Below are 18,782 nucleotides of genomic sequence, written 5' to 3' on the forward strand. Positions count from 1 at the left end.
CTTTTTTGTTCTTCTGCACAACATAAATCATCTCATTAAGACATCCTTTGTTGCAAATGGCATCTCCTCCCTCTATCTGAACCTCATTCTCTCAATTTCTGTCTCTTTATCCCATTCTCCTCTGCAAGCAATCTAAAGCACTCCTCTGGGATGCTGGGTTTGCTGTAATTCAGGAGAAGATTAAGAGAAGATACGCTATCTGAGGACAGCAGACCAGAGAGAGACAGCACTTGAGAGACGAAGAGAGGAAGAGAATGAGAGAGAGAGAAGGACAAAGACAGAAACAGAGACAGGCAGAGATGGATGGCTGCAGAACTCCTGGTGTAGTGAGCAAAAGTGGATCAGATACAGACAAAAGAGGGACACAAAGAGAAAGAGACAGACACAGACGTCGATAGATTCAGACAGACAGTCTCTGTTATTGGCCCACAGGGACAAAGTAAGACCAGAGCAGCTCAGTTCCTCTTGGTCTTAAATGCTCTCTGTTAATCAGACATCATACAGTTTGTCCTGGAGGGGCTTCCAGGCGCTTGGCCCAAAGCGTGCACATCACAAGCTCCACATTGTCACACTGCATATCAGGATTATGACCTAAAAAACACCAAACATCATATGATGTTAATGGAAATCACAGATGAGACACACATCAACGGTGTAACGGCGCCTTTAGAAAGCTAGATGTCCTGAAGTAAACCTCCCAGGCAGTTACAGCTACAGTCAAGGAACTGAGATAGGAGCAGGGTCAAACCCGTCTCCTAGAAATTCCGTTTGTATATTACAAAATTGTTTTCATAATTACATTGTGGTGACAACATAATCACTGCCTGGATTATGTTCAGAGCGAACGCTTCTTTGAGTGAGTTACTCAGTTTTGTTCCGTGATTCAAAAGGGTCTGGTGTTCCTCGATGGCTGTTCAGCCACTCAGAGCTTTGCAGGTGGTATTATTGATGGATAAGTCATCCTCTTGTGCCACAGCAAATAAAAACATCATCATCAACACTACAGCATGTCATTGGTTGACTAACAGACAAATGCAGGTTGTAGGAGGACAGTAAAAAAGCTGCCCTCACTGCAGCGGTGTCTGACTTTTAGGTTATAATCTAAAACACTCAAAAGTTTTGAGCCAATTTTTGTCCACTATGCTGAAAGATGGACAGCTAGACTGACTGTTCTGTGCTGCTATCAGCTGCTCCAAGTTCAACTTTGGAAAAGACAAAATCAATAAGCCTCTGCTCCAAGGAATTAATTTTGTTTTGATTGGTTTCCATTAAATCCTCCCCATTTCAGTCCGAGGTCGGTCTGTTGTTGGTATGCCGACAACAGACCGACCTGGAGTTGAGGTTTTGTTTTGCAGACTAATGTGCCAGCTGATCTATGTATTATGTATTTATGACAACAGGCTGACCTGGGACGGCCTGTGATGTGCTGCTGGCCTGATTACAGCTCTGCATCTTGGCATAATATCACATTTCATGTGTGTCACATTTTTTTTTTTTTTTTTACAAATCATGTATTTCATTTGATCACAGTGTGATAAATCATGGATTGCTAGTTTGTAGATTTATAATTAGTATTAGAGAGTAATACTGGCCAAGGTTAGCACAGCACTTTCACTTTCCAGACTGTCGTTAGACGGAACGACGGCCGTGCTGCACACAGGCCTTGTTCAGGCCGCCAGCCCAGATTAGTTTCACATCATATCCAGATTGTATCCAGATTGATTTCAGAAAGCCTGGATAACAAATCAGATCTGGAATTCCAGCCATGTTTCTACAGATGCATCTCAGTCTGGACACTCTGGCGGGTTCGGAGACACATAATGATGATGTCAAATCTCGAGTGATGGTAGTGCATCAGAGCGGCTGACGAGAATCCATGAGGCTACGAGCGGAGCTGTCTGGTGCAACAGAGGAGTTCTGGACCGAGACTTGACACCATTGTTTGGAGGGCAGATAATGGATTTTTCATGGGTTGGAACGTCCACGTCACCAGAGGACGTATATACTGACGCCAACTTTGTTACCACGGCAACCCATGCAGATAGGTTGGTGGTGTCTGGACACACAAATGTGATCTGATCACTTGCAAAAAACAGTGCAGACATTCTGTCTTAAAGATCTGATTTGAGAAACAAATCTGATTTGCCTGCAGCCTGAGCAAAGCCTGCACTGATCTGTGAAAGGGTGACAGCAGATCAATCCAAACAATCTGCTTTCGCCAGTGCAGTACGTTCAATACGCAGCAAATTACATAAATCATCTGGCAGATTAGTCTGCAAAGCCTCAACATAAATCAGCAAATTTCTTTAACTTGCTGCTGACGTGTCAGACTGAATCATGAAGTGAAACAAACAGAAATTCAGTCTAAATATCAGGCCACAGTAATGACTGAGGTTATCGTGAAATCGGCGAATGCGCTCGCTGGGTTTGTTCAGGTGCATTCGTTTTGCCAGCAGGCTCCCTCTTCTTGTGCAGCCCCACCAGACGACCATGATCCGTCACCCTGCACAGCTTGTAGTGGCTTGGTCTGGTTATCGTCCTGCTGGCCCGTGAAGCATGGTGTCGTACTGAGTGCGCCCGTCACTCTGTCATAGCTCTGTGTGACTCTGACAGCTGGGACACAGGAACAGTTGGAGAGCGGGTCTTCTGGCCACATCCTGTCGCACTGCAGCGCAGCTTGGCTCCGAGATCATCGTCATCTCGAGGCGAAGGCAAGAAGCTGACGGACGGTTGAACTGTAGAGCACCAGAAACACCAGTGGGGTGGCTGCTGTGCTGATGATGACCTTTAACATGTGAGGCTGCGGCACACACGCGAACAAGAACATGACTTATTATTAGCATTATTGCTGAAATCACGTCTGTGAATCTTTGTGCATGCACAATGCAGTAAACCCATCTTGGATTGCACAACACATCTGTCAGTGCCACAGTCGGCCAGTATCTGACCTGGATCAATACTGCATGCTGGGAAACACAAAACAAGAAAATGAACTGAAATTTTCTCTGATCCACAGATGCTCTTTCACCGTGAAATTGTCAGAATTCATGATGAGGTTCGGTACTGTGATTTAGGTCCATGCACCCCGATACTGTGCACCACACTGTCCGAACATCACCATGACACGACAGCACAGTCTGCCCCAGCAGGCAGCACCCTCTCTCCTCCGCTCGCTCTCTCTCTGGCCCTGTTCTTCATGGAGGGGGGGCTCCCACACCCCGGTAACAGGTCTGATTGGAAAGCATCTCGCCCCTGGCAACCAATCCCCCGGCAGCACCGCACACACACATACAAGCACACGCAAACACTCACACAGGGTTTCCGTGGCAACTGTGGTGCAGGGGGCAGACAGAATGATTTGGTCTGCGGAGCGAGCCAGACTGTGGCGATGAGGGGACGAGGCCTCCACCAGAGAGTGAGAGGGTGGGGGCGCGGGGGGGCCAACGCTGGTCCATGGTGGAGAGAAAACAGAAGATAGATGGAGAAGTCAGGCTCCATAAGAATGATCAGTAAACAGTTTGGATGTAAGAGTACATCACAACACCTGCTGAATTCAGTGGTCTTTGGTTTACAAGGTGCAGAATGAGAAATGCACTGGGGGCTTTAACACTGATTAAAGGGCGAGTGAGTAAAAAACCCACAAAGCAAATGTGTCTGCAAAGTTTTGAACTGCTTTTCAGCGTCTCCTCTCACCTTTTGATTCAGGACTCTGTCAGCTGTCGCCTCTTTGTTGCCGTTTGTTGAAAGCATTGCTCTTCCTCCTCATTTTGAACAGCCGGTTTTAAAAACGGGGCTGTAATGGCCGACGGTCTGGCTGTCTGGCTCGTTCCACTTGGAGCCGGATGTCACACGCAGCTTCCAAAAACTGGGCTTTTTGGAGATTACCGACTCTGAACCAGTTCTCTCTGGTTACTGGAACAGGATTAACTGCTGCTGCTGCTGCTGCTGCTCTGTGTGTGTGTGTGTGTGTGTGTGTGTGTGTGTGTGTGTGTGTGTGCCTTTAGTGGGTATGTTTATGTATCCATGCACATATGTTCATAGGTGAGAAAGTAGGAGAGCGAGTTAAAGAGAGAGAGAAGTCATGTGTATGTCAGTGCTTTCCCAGCATCCTTTGTTAAATGTGGCTTAGCCCAGAATCGTCTGTTTAATCTTGCCGCCATTTTGTTGTCTAGTGTCCACGGCTCGTCTCTGTCTCTCTCATGGCAGTCAGAGTGGCTTAACGTCCCAGAATGGTTACCATAGCAACACCGGCAGAGGTTTACCAGTGGCCATGGCGACGGCTGATGCACTGAGATGTGGCTTGCCATGGTTTTGGGATACAGGGGAGATGGGGGGGGTTGATGTCAGCCACACCTTGATGAGGAAGACGTTTGAACGGTGCGTGAGGCGAGATCCAAGTTGTACATTTAAAACTTTTTTTTTCTTCATTTATTTCCAATTCACCAGCAAATCTGGTCTGCTTGTGGCTTATTCCCAAACAGCAGTGGGGACATGCACGCATGAGTGGAGGTGAATTTCTGTCTTTCTCTGGCTGTGAGTCAGACAAGCTCATTTCTGTGTGTGTGTGTGTGTGTGTGTGAGAGAGAGAGAGACAGAGAGACAGAGAGACAGAGAGACAGAGAGAGAGAGCACCAATCGGCACTGTCTGGTCTTAAGAGACTCCAATCTTGCCTCTCCACTGAGGTGAGAATTCTCAAATCAATTTCTCTGCCATTTTCCCTCCACCTCGAATGGATTGGATTTTTTTTTCCCCCTCTCCTCCACTGCAGCTGAATTGTAATTTAAAAAGCGTTTGGTGTAAATACTGCTATTGTTGGAGGCGTAATCAAACATTCATGAGGGAGAGGGATCTAGGGAGAAGCCGAGAATCTAGGTCACGGACGCGCTGGCAAGTCTCTGAGACTGCTGCTTCACTGAGTACGCCGCTCTCTTTCTAAACCACCGCTTTGTCTTCTCAGCTATCTCCCTCCTTTCCCTCTCTCCTCCACTCCCACGTCCCTCCGTTCTCTCATCTCATTCTCGTCACCTCCCCTTCTCTCATGTCTCCTCTCTGTCCTCCTCACCCCCCTCTTCCTCTCCTCTCATTTGTATTCCTCTACTCCCTCACTCCTCATCTTCTGCCCTCCATAGCTCCACCCTGCTCTATGCCTTGTGTTTTCCATTTCTTTAAACATTTTTTTTTCTTATTTTGGTGTGCAGTTTCAATGAAATATAAAAACACCTGTTTTTGAATCACTCAGGAAATCCATAAACACGTATAACCACAGTGTAACCCTGCAGACAGCAGAGCCTAATGGTAATGACCCTCTTGACCATCATCAGTCAAGAAGAAGGTCATGTTGTCAGTGCTTTTACAACCGTCTCCAAGCTGTGGTGTACTGAGCAACACATTAGCAGAGGCTGACCTTGTGAGTGTGTCCACAGAGTCAGCGAGGACGAGACAGACATCAGGAGACAGAGGAGGAGGAGAGAGGAGGAAGCTGATTCTTTATTTGTCTGCCTTAAAGGATAATTACAGTTTGTTACTATGCTATAACATCTTATTTTTGCTATCATTGCCCTCCACTATAATAACACTTTACTCGCCAAAGTAGCCGCTGGGAACACGATGACATTTCGACTCCGAAAGTCTAAAAAAGCTGAAGCTGGATAACTAAAAATCCAGCTTTGGAACATCACTTTGCTCAGTATGTCATGCAGTCCATTAAATTTGTCTAGACAGGAGTGATTTTTTTGAAAAAAATGATGTAATATTGTAGTTTATTTAGTATTTCTATTTTTAACAAACACCCTCACTTAAGCCTTAGACCAGCATCACCAGTTCGCCATGACAGAATGAGGAAAAAGCATGGGTGAGATGAGCTGCTGCAGGCATGAACAGCAGGACAGAGAGGGTGAAACACTGGAGGTACTTCAGAGAGTGCAGAGATTACCATTTCCTCGTTGAAATGTTAGAAAAAAGACATTAGAAGGTGGATATCAGAGACGAGGATTCAAGTACACGCTGATGCATTTTCATGGCTGATGAATTAAAAGTGCTTCATTTTGTTAAAATCACACATGCTGCAACTCCAGACAACACGTGCTGGAGAAAAGAAGCACTTGTGAGGTAATAAGGTAATACTTATTCACTTTATTCAGTGACAGTCCTGCACCCAGCAGATGATGAGCTTAGCTTTTTTATGCTTGTTTCTTGTACAAATTAATCAAAAAAGATGTAAGATGTAAATTAATGAGCTTTAGAGGTGCTGCTAGGCTGTTGTTCCCCTTGAACCCCTGTTTTCAGTCTTTATGCTAAGCTAAGCTAACTGGCCTGATATTTAACAAATGAGCATGTGAGAGGTATCAATCTTCTCATCTAACTCTCATCAAGAGAGCAAACTATTCCTTTGGTGAGACAGCTAGTGGAACAGCGGCTAGACAGGAAGTGGCATCAGGTGGCAATTGCCCCAAGCTGTAATAAACCAGCATCCTACATCCTCTTCAAGCTTAAGGACGTGGTGAGTTTAATGCCTGTGAGAGGCTGATCGCCACCAGCCAGTATATATCATATATCAGCCAGCAGGGTCAGTATGTGTGTTCGTATGTATCTTTTCCCCTGTGTGCCTCTGTGTGTGCATGTTTCCCTCTGAGCGCTTGTTGATTTTAATACTGGTCTCGCAAGACCCTAAATCCCTGGATCTGTCCATCATCCTCCCCTCCCCTCCTCTCTCCCCACTCTGCAGTATTAGAGGGTCCGAATCTACTGGCCACTCCAAACCCAACAGACCCACTGGCATTGAACTCCCTCCAGCTAATCCATTTGTATGTTTTCAATTACATACGGGGAGCAAGTGGACAGTAAGCTCCAGCCTCTGCCTGGAAAACGCTGTCCCCTCGTGACCTAAATATCAAGCTAAAGAAGAGGGGCAGGGGGAGGGGGGAGGGATGTATGTGGGGGGTAAAACAAAACAAAACAAACCAAAAAAAAAAAATAGGTCACATATTTCCCAATTCCCGCCACAGGATTGGATTGTTCTGAGGAGAAATAATCATGGCCATGTTTGAATCTGACAGGCAGATTGCCGGGCTGCCGTTCCTTCTCGGTCATCCAGGACGAGCCAACTGGCTGAAGGGATGACTCAGTCTTCTGTGGTGAGCATCGGTGGAGTCACACACTCCATCCTGGCTTGAATGCAACCCCAGACAGCAGAAAATCAGAGGGATAAAGCCCAGCAGTCTTCCACTGTGCAATGAGTTTGCACGTAAAAATAAATGGCATGTATAGAAAAAAAAAATCCATAACACATTACACGGTTTAGATGGCCGGGGCATGAAGCCACATTAAAGAATATGACCAGTAGCTGCCGCATCAGTTTTTATCTCAGTCATTTTTAAAATCCCTCAACACGATTATTATTTTCTCATTTTAATCTCTCTCCTCCTCTCCCTCCATCTTTTAGTCTGGCTTCCACTCCTCCGCCTCCGCTCATTATTCACCACTGTTGGGGAAGGCGGCTTTAGGCTCAGCAGACCTCGAGCCGAACCCGTCGTCTCACCTCACCCCTCCCTCTTTCATCCTGTTCTCCCCCTGATCCTCCACCCTCTTGCATCCCACAACCTGATGAAGAGTGGCCTTGACAGGCTCATCAATAACGCAAGGAGGCTTAAACACACCTCCAGCTTCAGCCCAGAGCTTTTTATATTTAAGAATTAGATGCTGATGTCTTGTTTTGCTCTTCTTCCACATTATTTCAGTCATACTGGCTTAAAGCACCGCTCTTCCTCCTCTTATCTGACACCAGTGCTGCTCCTTTTTCCCTCCTCATCCTCTTCCTTGCCTTTCTGTGAAAACACAAGAAACAACTCCCTTCTTTACCTGCTTCTCTTCGTCCTCCCCCCCCCCCCCCCCCCCCCCGCTTCATCTCCCCATCTTTCCTTCCATCAACCAGTCCTGAAGGCTGGACTTTAATAAATGTCACATCACATCAAGCGGAGCAGCATCTGTGGAGCAGACAGACGCGAAAGGAAAGGGAGAAAGAGAGAGCAGAGGGGGCCGGCAGAGTGTCCCCTGCCTCGATAGAAAGCAACATGAGAGGGGTGGAAATCAGCGGAGAGCAGGATGACAGTGCAATTAAGTTGTTTTCGTCTTTGGCTTTTCTCGTGTTTGCCTCCCTCTGTCTGCAGTGACCTTTTAACCTTTGCGCCTAATTCAAAAGTTTAGTCTCCCTCCTGTGTTTTCCTTCTCTCTAGAAGAGGCGAGTGATGATGCAAAGCAAAAGACTGTGGAGGAGGTGAGACTTTGAATGTCCCCATGAAGTCATAGAGTGAGTTTTTTACCCAATGGATATGATTATAAGAGGGTGGTGAATGAGGGAGGATGAGAGGCAGAGTAAAAACAAGGAGACGACGTATGCAGGTCTTGAGGGAGTGCCCGTTTATGTACGTTAAGCTCACGCATAAACGCTTCATACGCATCAGCATAACAAGTGTGTTTTCATGTTTGCATTCCTTCCAGCGCTGGAATGTATGTTTGACTGCAGGCGTTTAAGCGCATGTTGCAGTGTTTACACAAAGCTGACTCGGTGCCAGAGCCAACCCCGACTTCCTGTGTCTCACCCAGCCAACCCAAAAACAGAGACAAGTTTACCCCCACATGCATCAGTGCCTCTGTATCAAGTGCGCTCCACCGGGCAGGGGAAAGTTTTTCATGTTTGGCATTATTTCAAAGTGCTCCTCTAGAAGTGACTCATGCATCAGTAATCGTCGGTCCTCGGAGTGCGACTCTACGGCAGGAGCTAGGTTGACCGTCCGTGCCCCATATAATGTAGAGTCTGCCGTCGGGGAACCAAAGCTAGACGAGGTTCAGGCTTTTAAAAAACAATGCCGTGATGCAAAATAGAGTCGAGTCTGCTGCGCCGCTGCTGTGTCTGTCTTCATGTTCAGAGTGGGACTCTTCTGCACTGCTCTTCACCCCACATGACTGCATCAAAGTTTTACACCAAAGTTTAGTCTGTATTAAAACAACAGATACGACTTTCTCAAGGCGTGCCTCATGAGATCAAACTCGTAGCTTCATTATTGGTTAACTGATCATTTACAGTGCTTTAGTGATAAGACATATCTTTTTGGTAGGTCACGTTTGGGTTGCCAGGTTGGGACCTCTCTTCAGAGGACAACTTTGAATAGTTGGCAAAGCAATCTCACCATTTGGAGCTGCTCTGGAGCCTCTGATCCTATTGTATGATCTTTATTAGAAGATGACCTTTGATCTCAACTTCAGTCACTATTGTGATCACAGGAGGAGAATCAATATTACTATCATTTAAATTTCTGTTTGATTGAAGATTATTAAATCTTAGATGTGCCTGGGGGGTTCCTTATCTAAATAAAGAGTCTAAGGATGGAGGATGTCGTATGCTGTACAGATTATGAAGCCCCATGTGGTAAATTTGTGATTTGTGATACTGGCTTCATATGTAAATAAAACTGACTCTACATGATTGATTATCACTGTGGATGTATCGTTATTACTGATTTACTATCATTTAAACTGTATGTTTGGTGGCTTATGAAGTGAGAAAATGACCGTTTAGAGGCTGTTCTTGCTTTCCTTATTTATTAATCTGCCTTTTTATTTTCTCAATTGATTGATTTGTTCTAACAGCCAAAGATGTTCAGTTTACAATGACAGAAAACAGAGAAAAGCAGCAAATCCAGTGAACAAAGCAGTGATTCATGGGCATTTTTACTTGAAAAACTAAAAGATTAATTGATTATCAAAATACTTGCAGCTTAATTTTCCCTTCTCTAATTGTTTCAGCTCTAGACCTTCAATTAATCACATATACACTTTATAATAATCTGCAGTTAGAATGAAGCTATATAAAAAAACAGAACAAGTTATGCAACCGTCATACCAAAAGTTGTTCTTATTAATGATTTATTACTCTTTTATAAAGCATTAAAATCATTTATAAACATTAATAAATCATTAAATATAGCTGATAAAGCATTTATAAGGCATGACTTATTGAAAAGGGGTATCAAATATGTCAGCACTGCATCAGTAAGAATCCATGAATCAGATCTGGACCATGCTGAATATCAATAAGAGAGACAGAGGGTCCTTTAAGAGCTGGTCACTCTCCATGAGGCATCCACAGGGAACAGGTGGGTCTGAGCTCTGCCTCTCAGGTGGTGTCAGGGGGGGTCAGGCGCTGGACTGCTGCTTCTAATTAGGCTGTCTTAGTGACAAGTGTATCCAACAGCCTTCCCATGCCACGCCACGCGGCGCCGGGCTTAACTGAGCGAGTAATGGGCGCCCAGAGAGAGCAGCGTGACCTCACGGCCCCTCCCCTCCAGTTACGCAGCCAATTAGATGAACACTGGGTAATAGCAGCGGTGCCTTTGTTTATCTCTGTGTGTAAGAGATAAGAGCGTGTACGTTCATAGGCGTGTGTGTGTGGTTTTGTGTGTGTGTATATGTTCACCCTGATGGAGGCCAAGCCCTCACCACCTGCTCAGGAAGCTTTTTTAGGGCAGCATGTGTCAAATGATGACATTAGCACTTCTAATAGACCACTGGCACTCTATGGCTGATAACACAGGCACAGCCTTAGGTCTACTGTCGGAGTGTGTGAGCCAGCTTTGTCAGCTAAATCAAATTTGTCACGCTCCATGGATCCTCTATTAGAACAGACTATTTCAATAAAACCTGATTACCTCCCGCTCCGTCCATTTTGGAAATGCCAACGCTTGAGTTTATTGCAAATATGTCACATATACCCACAGCCCGCTCATGGGTGGGACACCAGCGAAACGTATACACATTCACACACACACATGCACTCACAAAGGCACCCCTCGGCAGCTAAGTAGCTAAGCAGGGTGCTTAGCAGAACCAACAGCAGGGGAAGGGAAAACAAACACAGGGGCCACCAGTAAATCACCTCCATCCGCAGCAGCTCACCGGGGATTGCATGGCACTGGGAGGCCCTGTGAGAGTGATTGATGCTGTTGGGAGATCAGGATGACGCAGAAGGCAGAAAGCGGATCCTCGCACTACCTGAAGCCTTCACCTCATCCAGGCGAGTTTTTCCAAATAGGAGAAAGAAGATGGAGGAGGGCAGGATGGGTGGAGAAGAGTGAAAGGCAGCTGTGCCAAACATCTAAATATCGTCCCTCCCTTTCATGCCCTGGCGACTCCCCTTCCCCTTCACGCTCCTCCAGTCCCATCATCCCGAATGGCAGGAAGCAGAACATTTGCCCTTTGACCTGTCAGGAATGTTTTCCTCCTCGGTCCCAGCAGCAGCAGCAGCAGCAGCGGCGACGGCAACAGAGCGGCCATAGAGTGGAGCCTGTGAAACGACACCGTGAGCTCCTGCACTGCACATCTATCCACATGTGCAGGGTATATACAGAAAGTCTCATTTTTATCCCCATTGTTCTGAAGTGACAATATAATCACATAACTCACCGTCTGAGCCACTCCACAAAGTATGAATGAGTGTCAGAAACGATGACGCCTCTGATACGATGTGACAGGCAGCCTGGCAGGCTACAATAGGGCCTATCTGTCCCGGTGGCACACTGCCAGCCCCCGAGTGAGGTATTGCACCACGGTCCTGGGTGAGCCGCCTTTGGTAATGACTGTGAATGGGCTGTTTCTATGGGTCATTACTCTATGGACTCAGCTGAGGCAGCAGGGTAATGCTGACTAATGGAGATGAACTTTTCGACTGATGAATAGTACTGTATATCCCGCTGATAAGGCTGCGCGATGGCCGCAGTCACCGTTTCCTGATGTTTATTTGTTCATTTCCAAAGCAACGACCATTAAAGGGGAAAATTGGTTGGCACAGGACTGTAGATAACTTGTGTTTGAATGGAAGAGGACAGTGTTTGTTCTCGCTGGCTATTAAAGTGGGAATCTATTGTATAAAGCAGACAGCAAATTCATTCGAGGATGTATTCACTCCATTGTAACAGTGATACTGTGTTTCCTGCCGTAAGCTCTTTGTTAATGAGATGAGCTGAGGGCAATGCTGCACGTACAAAGAGATGTTGTATAAGCTGACAATACAGTTGATTACCAATATTTGCAAACCTACAGACTGCGATGCTCAAGGAGAATTCCCTATTGTTTAATATGTCACACAGTAACGTATCAGACATACGTCATTGCTATGAAAGTGACCCCGGGCCCTCCTCCACTGACCATTTCTGGCATCGGGCCCTCAGGCGCTTTTCAGGATGGCTCGGTTTCCTCTCATCACCTATTAGATCCAGATGAGACCCAAGCCTCCCCTGACCACGGCCCTGTCTCAACTCTTCGCAATTCAAAGCAGATGGCGGCGAACGAAAGCCAAAGCCGCCTGCTGGAGCTGCTGCGGTGTGCGTCTGCCAGGACAAGACGGGGTCGTGTTAGCTAACTCACAAATTCTCTTCCATTAAAGGGAGTGTGATTGAATGTCAGCGCCTGTTAAGCTGAGCTGAAGCTCATATACTGGAATAATACTTTGATTTAAAAACACGGATCTCAAATGCTGTTTTCCTTTCAGCCCAACGAAAACTGTCGGTCACGATGGCTGAGGCATGATCTCATAAAGGTCTGAGGGTAATATGAAACAGGGGATTGGGGAGACCCCTCCCTAACACACACATCATTACATACACACACACACGAGCCAGGGAGATAGGGAACATCATGTTGGGTGTGAGACTGTCACACACTCATAAAAAGCCCATTTGTATTGTTTGTATTGCGAGTGCGCTCTAAAAAGCTGCCCTGAAGCCGTGCTTTTATCAACTCTGCCGACACACCTGTATCATTCGACAATAAACGGACACATGATTGAAGTGGATTTATTCCTCACGTGGGTGGAGAAAGCTCCGTGTTAAGGGCCATCACGAGGCACTAAAATGTTGACTGAAAGCTGTCCTAATAAAATGATTAGGTTTGGGTGAGGAGCTCCTTAAGGCAGGTTTCACTCTGGCTTTGATTTAATTCTAGTATTTTGTTAGAAATGTTCGCCAAACTTCAGTTAATGAATTACTGTTGGTTTGGTCTCATTTTACTCTACAAACATTAAAAGCATCAGATCTATGGACCATTTTAATGTCTGTTGGCTCATTGTTTTGGTTTTCTGCTGCACTCCTTTTTTTTGCTTCATTCTCTGTCTAATTTAGTAGCATTTAGTAAATTCATTTAGTCCATAAATCAAGTCAGAGTCAAAAGTTTTTCCTTCATAGAACCAGTAGTGTCAGCCAGTTGTTACTGTTTATTACTATGCTTCAGAGGCGTCGACTGTGTGCACACAAAGCGAAACATCATCTCAGTTCTCGCCTGTTAAGCCTCAAATTGCTGACTGCAAATGTGTTAAAGTAATAAGAGTTTGGAGACTTTGATGCTTCTATTTTCATCCTCATTATTATCAAGTGGGTTTTATTCTCCATCTTATTTTTCATTAATTTCTTATCCCTGTTTTTATGTTCATTCTGTCTTTTTTATGTAAAGCACTTCGAGCTGTATGAAAGGTGCGATACAAATAAAGTTTAATATTATTATGAGTCTGTTATTACTATTATTATTGCTAACTCTTGTTGGCAGAGACATAACTTTACTGAAGTGCAAGATTCTGCTTCTCATGCTAAATTAACTTCTGAAGAAGACATACAATCAGCCCAAACCAAACCAAATGCTGACATTTCAGGCCTCTATGCGCGTCAAGGTGTCTGTGGTCGGTGCTGATATGCTGGGGGGTCCCTCACCTCTCTAATCTCTGTTTACATTGCTGTCTGTCCAGAGCATTCAGCACATCATATCGTGGAACAGGGCTTCCTCTCTGACCTTTATTGGCTGGATGACCTCTGACCTTGTCCCTCTATGCATTCACGCACGTACACTATCAGGCCTCCGTGTAAAAAATTAGCTATGCAGTCCAGGACACAGCTGCACTCCCGCAGCAGAGGGAACTGGAGTATGAGTGATTTGCTGCTTGTCTGGTTTTTTTAAAAGAGATGTTGATATATCATGTTGTCATCTCTTTGTCTGTCTGCCTGTCTCTTCTCTCTTTCTGACCCTCTCCTCCCTCCTCTTCTCTTCTTCTGTTTCTCTCATACCTCAGTGTCCCCTGTAGCAGTTTCCAATTAAGATTAGGCCCCAAAATGCAGCCAAAGCTTTTGCTCTGGTAGGGGGGTAATAATTGTCTTTAGCTAAGCCACCTCATGTTAATGGCTATGACTTTTTGTTCTTGTGTGTACATGTCTGTGTTTCACATTGATATATGTAGGCTTTTTTCCTAGAAATACATATTTGTCAGGGATTTTAGGAAAGATATTTATTTGGCGGAGACTTAGATGAGATGAGTTGAGACGTGATGATGATTCTCTGTTTTACAAGGGGTTATATGCAGGAGTCCAGGAGTATCTGATGGTTGACCAGCAACTACTTAGAGCCAAGGCTAACAAAAGTAACCCCCATAAAAAAGCTAATTGTTCTTTTTACAGTTAGGTTTCATATGGATTAAACAAATAGAGTGTGGTGGTGTTTGGTACTTTTGAATGGAGCAAAGCTAGCTGTTTCCAGACTTGGTGCCAAGCTAAGCAAAGCAGCTGCTAGCTTTATATTGAATGCAGAGATATGGCATGCCTGCTAATGAGCCAGTTACCAGAATCACATGGGAATCGTTCCCTTGTCTGACTGAGGCTGGGCGTGGTCTCCTCCACTCTCTGCCGTCTCCTGCCTAATCACCTGCGCACCTGCTTCACATCAGGCTCATCAGACCAGCAGTATGTAAGCCTGGCTTTCTTCACCTCTGGTTGCCAGTTCATCCTGACTTCCTCCTGTGTCAAGTGTATCCCCTTTGCCTGTCAGCCACGTCCAGCCTAAGTTATCCCGCTCTACCTCTAGTCCCAGTTTTCTCCAAACAGCTCACCAGGAACTGTTTTCTTTTTTCTCACTTTGTCTGCTGGTCTGCACTTTGGAGTCGAGTCAAATTTTCTCAGCACTGACTTCCAGCTGCTGACTTCCAGAGTTAAAGTGCAGTTCAAAAATGTGGTCCTCAGTATCATATTCAGAGCTGAATTTGACCTGACCAAATGAGCTCCAAAAGTTTTAATATAGTCAGTACCTAATCATTTAGAAAACTGGAGGGGCAGCTTTTTAATATGGATGGTCAATACTTTACTTTCCCTTCAGTTCACACACGCATATTCATAGGAGCACTTTTAATGCACTACTTTTTCTCTCTTGAAATGGCATTAATCTTAGTCCATTCTGATGCCACCAAACTTCAGCCTTGAAATATGCTTTTGCTTCTGCCCCCAGACATTTTGGCTTGAGTTAGTGAACGTAGCTGCCTCTTCTCTGCTATGAATTGGAAAATATCTTAGTCCTGTGACAGCCGCAGATTCATTTTCAGGGAATGATAACAGATGCTTTAAACCAAATGAATGTAGAAAATATCAGCTCCATTAGTCTTTATTGCCTCGGAGCATATTTTGCACAATCCATAACTTAATTGTCTCAAACCTTAACAAATTCCGATCAGGATTCCGGGTTCTAATTTTTTTCTTCTTCCTCCACAAGAAATAAATCATTTTTGTGCTTTTATCTCATCACAGTACTCAACGCGGTATTCTATAGTACATTTAATGTGGGGAAAGTACACAGTCACTCCTGTTAGTAATCATTGAAAACACATTGGTGTATGTTCACAGCCGCAGATTCTTAAGGAAAGTGTTATGTTGACAAATGCATACAATGCTGACTGTGCTGCCCCAGTCTAGAGAAACAACATCTGCACACTGAGAGCAGCATGGTATTTCACTTTAATACTTGTTACACCACAGTGTCCCTGTGTTTCCTTGCTGTTCTTAAACCAGAAGAATCATCTCAGGCATTTATTCATCACAGTGGACTCCCTCAGTCTGCCTATAAAGAGACAGCAGTATTCACTGGAGCGCCGACAGACCTATTCATTCCATTACACACAGACAGAGCTTAGTCAGTATCTGCTGTGTGATGGACAAAGCAGAAGCTTTAGGAGCTCCAGAAAGAGATCAGACATACTCTATCTTTGCTGCTCATTTGCATACATGAATGTTTGATGCATGTGCGTTTTATTAGGTTGCAGTCAGACCATAATTCGGTGGTCTGAGTGTGTTAGCTTCTGTGTGCATGCACCAATGTGTGTGCGCACGTGTGTGTACAGTCCATTGATTGTGCTCTAAGCCCGGCAGCCGGCAGTGAGGTAATGGATGAAGCTGCTGAGCGCTATCTGAACCCCCTGACCTCTGCCGGCTTGACTGACAGAACAGAGAGAGGATCAGAAAGCAGATAGAGAGGGTTAGCTACATACCGTACATCCCAAAGACAGCAAACAGCATCTCAGAGCTTAGAGACAAGGGCCACCAATTTAATTCAATTGTTCTCCAAAGGGTCCAAAGGATGATTGATTGAAATTATAGGATGAAGAAGATAAAAGATGGTCTGATGACAGGATGGTGGGATTTGCTTTGTGGGTCAAAATCTGTCACTGGTTGAGTGATCTTTCAAATATGGATTTTGTTCATTTTCCCCCCGCAGGAGTAGTCCGAGCTATGCGATGAAATGTGCTTTTTCATAGTACAACATGCTGCTTATGTTGAAATCCCGTCAAAGCACTGTTTGTCCGTTTGGATCAGAAGCTGGAGAAAGAGCAGCCACCCTTGAAGATGTGTTGATGTAGCCAGCTCATGTTTCCCAGTGTCGTTCCCACTGCGGCAGACCGCAGAGACAGTCCCATGGTGGCCTCCATCCCAACCAACGCCATCTTACATTCCACAACAAAGCATAATGGCGACAAACCTGCACCAAGGACTCACAATCACAACACCAGGGTGCTGCAACGCCGTCCCACCACCCCCTGTGAGAAATTTTCCCATGAAATCAAAGCCAAAGAAACATTGTACATGGTGAAACCACTGAAAAACGTTGATTAACTGTACAACTACATCTGCTGTAAATCAAAATAAATTCTCTCAGTGGTTGTTCAGCTTTTTTGTCCTGCATACATAGAATGTTTCCCCTCCTCTGGGGACTATTACGATACAGATTTTCAAACCACCAAGGCAAACACTCGCTATTCCAATCCCATTCCACCAGTGCAGCCAGTGTTGAAGGAAATGAGAGCACCACATTTAGTTTTTGCTGAGCTCAAGATTTTCCTACATTTCTAAAGAAAGAAACAGCATCTCAAGACAAGGGGGAAGTGATGACAGTGAACTTGCTCCAGAAAAAACTTTCCTTAGTTAAGTCAGCTCCTACAGTCTCATTCGAGTGGATTTCCACTTGTGTCGTCCATTCAGACTGTCCACAGTTGGCACTAGTTGACTGTAGTGTTTGGTGTGAAGTGAGGGGGTCCATAGCAGCGTACTTTTTGGCTATTGATCCAGAGATCACGTAGAGTTGCTCTATTCAGTACAGCACAGACATGTATTTGGAGCTCCACAAGCTGAAATTTAACAGTTTAAAGTCAAACAGAACTTAAATTCTCAAATATAAGCTGTTATGATGGTGTGGCTAATGTGCATAATTTGCTAAAGAGGACATAGCCGCTTTTTGACAGATTTGTGGAAACAGCATGTAAGCTTAAAGCCTCTTGGGGGGTGTTTCCTTTCATAACGACTGATCAACACTTGACAGCCAGAGTAGCTAATAGATGGCTGCCAACTTCCATGGTGTGCTGTGGTCCACACAGCTTTATTCACAACATGATGTGGATGTTTTGGATTGTGGGTTTCAGAAAGTCACAGGATTGGTCGGATACAACCTCCCCCAATCCCGAGGAGAGGTGTGGAGGGAGCGGACTTCCAGCGGATCATGCTAACAGCTTCAGATTCAAGCCACTGGGAGGCATTTACCATAGAAGTGCTTGACTGACCTTTCAGAGCTGACGTCACCAGGGGATGCAATGTCAACTACTGTGTTACACTGCTGACCAGCATTTCATACTGTAAAGCCTAAAATCTGTCAACAAACCCCATGTAGAAATTTAAGATGTCTGTCTTTTGCAATGTCATGCAAGGACCCAGTGTTATCATCAACTACCGAATCAGTGACTAATTGGCTTTCCCGCTTGTGTTTTATTAAGTTTCTATGTTCATCATAGATACAAAAAATCTGACTAAGACAAAACACCACCAATGTCATTAAAGTACAAACTGTGACTACATCAATCAGCAATATTTTTGATGAAAAGAGACAAGTTAATAAAAATACATATTGACCAATGTGGCTCACAGACGGTCGACACCATGCTAAATACACTGATTTCTTTGTAAAAGGGATTTTTCATTTCACTTTGACTTTAAGAAAATCAGTGCCATCGTGGCGCTTGCCGTCAAGTTAAGTTCATCGTTGGATAACATCGTGAAAGACAACTCGCAATAACCACACTTTTTGGCGATGGCCACCGTATTGTTTGTTTTTGTTATCAAAGTCATTAAAGCTTCTTATCCATGAGAAGCAAAGGGTTAGCCATTGGTATGTCAACACTTACCAACAATATCATTTCAACTATTTCCTGCCGTTTATTTACACTCAGTCTGGCAGCGAAATGGAACAAAGGTTAGAAGTTTGTCAGAGCTGTGATGCAGGCCTCCTAAAACTGTTTGTTCACTCACAGTTCCTCCATGTATTTTTCGATAGAATCACTGATCTCATTACTTTCTGTCATTAAAGCACTAATTAACGAATGAAACAAGCTAAGGATGTGACAAAACAATAACCTGCAGCCAGGACTTTTTCTGTTCCTATT

General features: G+C 44.8%; 1 long non-coding RNA gene across 1 annotated transcript; it reads right to left on the bottom strand.

Annotated features, from left to right (window-relative positions):
* Positions 1–386: 386 nt before the first annotated feature.
* On the bottom strand, positions 387–3,991 carry LOC143331854 (uncharacterized). Its single transcript, XR_013078163.1, has 3 exons — positions 3,694–3,991; positions 3,313–3,446; positions 387–2,800 (listed from the first exon to the last, which is right to left on the bottom strand). It is a non-coding gene; the product is annotated as an uncharacterized LOC143331854 (long non-coding RNA).
* Positions 3,992–18,782: the final 14,791 nt, after the last annotated feature.

The sequence above is a fragment of the Chaetodon auriga genome, chromosome 14, assembly GCF_051107435.1.
Source record: "Chaetodon auriga isolate fChaAug3 chromosome 14, fChaAug3.hap1, whole genome shotgun sequence".
NCBI classification, from domain to species: domain Eukaryota; kingdom Metazoa; phylum Chordata; class Actinopteri; order Chaetodontiformes; family Chaetodontidae; genus Chaetodon; species Chaetodon auriga.